This window comes from Salmo salar, chromosome ssa18, assembly GCF_905237065.1.
Source record: "Salmo salar chromosome ssa18, Ssal_v3.1, whole genome shotgun sequence".
In the NCBI taxonomy this organism is placed as follows: Eukaryota; Metazoa; Chordata; class Actinopteri; order Salmoniformes; family Salmonidae; genus Salmo; species Salmo salar.
The window spans coordinates 78655088-78657587 of record NC_059459.1 but is presented as its reverse complement, the minus strand read 5'-3'; the positions used below and the strand labels follow the sequence as shown (position 1 = coordinate 78657587).

Here is a 2500-nt window from a genome sequence, read left to right as displayed (position 1 = left end):
AACACTTAAACAACACATCCTAGATCTGAATGAAAGAAATTATCTTATTAAATACTTTTTTCTTTACATAGTTGAATGTGCTGACAACAAAATCACACAAAAATAATCAATGGAAATCCAATTTATCAACCCATGGAGGTCTGGATTTGGAGTCACACTCAAAATTAAAGTGGAAAACCACACTACAGGCTGATCCAACTTTGATGTAATGTCCTTAAAACAAGTCAAAATGAGGCTCAGTAGTGTGTGTGGCCTCCACGTGCCTGTATGACCTCCCTACAACGCCTGGGCATGCTCCTGATGAGGTGGCGGATGGTCTCCTGAGGGATCTCCTCCCAGACCTGGACTAAAGCATCCGCCAACTCCTGGACAGTCTGTGGTGCAACGTGGCGTTGGTGGATGGAGCGAGACATGATGTCCCAGATGTGCTCAATTGGATTCAGGTCTGGGGAACGGGCGGGCCAGTCCATAGCATCAATGCCTTCCTCTTGCAGGAACTGCTGACACACTCCAGCCACATGAGGTCTAGCATTGTCTTGCATTAGGAGGAACCCAGGGCCAACCGCACCAGCATATGGTCTCACAAGGGGTCTGAGGATCTCATCTCGGTACCTAATGGCAGTCAGGCTACCTCTGGCGAGCACATGGAGAGCTGTGTGGCCCCCCAAAGAAATGCCACCCTACACCATGACTGACCCACCGCCAAACTGGTCATGCTGGAGGATGTTGCAGGCAGCAGAACGTTCACCACGGCGTCTCCAGACTCTGTCACGTCTGTCACGTGCTCAGTATGAACCTGCTTTCATCTGCGAAGAGCACAGGGCGCCAGTGGCGAATTTGCCAATCTTGGTGTTCTCTGGCAAATGCCAAACGTCCTGCACGGTGTTGGGCTGTAAGCACAACCCCCACCTGTGGACGTCGGGCCCTCATACCACCCCCATGGAGTCTGTTTCTGACCGTTTGAGCAGACACATGCACATTTGTGGCCTGCTGGAGGTCATTTTGCAGGGTTCTGGCAGTGCTCCTCCTGCTCCTCCTTGCACAAAGGCGGAGGTAACGGTCCTGCTGCTGGGTTGTTGCCCTCCTACGGCCTCCTCCACGTCTCCTGATGTACTGGCCTATCTCCTGGTAGCGCCTCCATGCTCTGGACACTACGCTGACAGACACAGCAAACCTTCTTGCCACAGCTCGCATTGATGTGCCATCCTGGATGAGCTGCACTACCTGAGCCACTTGTGTGGGTTGTAGACTCCGTCTCATGCTACCACTAGAGTGAAAGCACCGCCAGCATTCAAAAGTGACCAAAACATCAGCCAGGAAGCATAGGAACTGAGAAGTGGTCTGTGGTCCCCACCTGCAGAACCACTCCTTTATTGGGGGTGTCTTGCTAATTGTCTATAATTTCCACCTGTTGTCTATTCCATTTGCACAACAGCATGTGAAATTTATTGTCAATCAGTATTGCTTCCTAAGTGGACAGTTTGATTTCACAGAAGTGTGATTGACTTGGAGTTACATTGTGTTGTTTAAGTGTTCCCTTTATTTTTTTGAGCAGTGTATATTTTTGCATGAGCGGCGTCTCAATCCACCGCATCCTCCTACGCCGGCTTTCCGAATCTGAGATGGAAGGTCTCAGAGCTACAGTGCTGTTTGTCAGACCAGGAGACGTCCCGAAAATCTGCCTTCTCAAGAAACCGTCTGTAGTGTCCGAACGGTTAGGCCTGCTCTATGGAGAGATGAGACTCTCACCAACGCGTTTTGCTCTAGGTCAACCCTCACAAGACTCGTCTGAAGGTAGCCTGGTACCAGTTTTAAAACGTATAGAAGTAAAGGGAAAGAGGACGCCTAGTCAGTTGTACAACTGGAAGTAGTTTAGTGCTGGAAAAAGGGGTTAAATATGGGTCAAAAGGTATTTCAACACTTTCCTGATCTTTCCTATATCTCTTCCTATATCTTCCTGTCTTTTGAATCTGTTATTCAACGTGTTTCTATCGGCTAATAGCAGTAAGGGCAAAAGGTGTCCTAATGTAAAATCTAATAACTAAATTATTGTTGGTATGACCATCTTAAAACAATTCTATACTTTGGATAGTAGAACCCCATGGTTTAGACTCTTAAGGATTTAAAGGACTGAGAATAGAAATCACAGAGAATTTATTTAACATCAGTTCTGCTTCACCTCTCTTAACCGGTGTGTGTGTGTGTGTGTGTGTGTGTGTGTGTGTGTGTGTGTGTGTGTGTGTGTGTGTGTGTGTGTGTGTGTGTGTGTGTGTGTGTGTGTGTGTGTGTGTGTGTGTGTGTGTGTGTGTGTGTGTGTGTGTGTGTGTGTGTGTGTTTTGATGGGTGACTGGTTCTGAGGCCTACGGCTAGGCAGTACTGAGACACTGAGTTTATACAAGTTGTACAGAGCAGTGCTCGAACATGACCTGATGCTAGTAAGTGTGTTCAGTGAGTGTGTGTGTCCTGAGAGTGTTATGCAGTTGACAGGTGGTGTGTTTGT

The 2500-nt window shown here is 47.8% G+C and overlaps 1 protein-coding gene across 3 annotated transcripts in view; it reads left to right on the top strand.

The window, feature by feature from the left end:
* The window catches only part of LOC106578061 (uncharacterized), a 57218-nt gene that overhangs the window by 33698 nt on the left and 21020 nt on the right, over nt 1–2500 (top strand). The window lies entirely within an intron of this gene.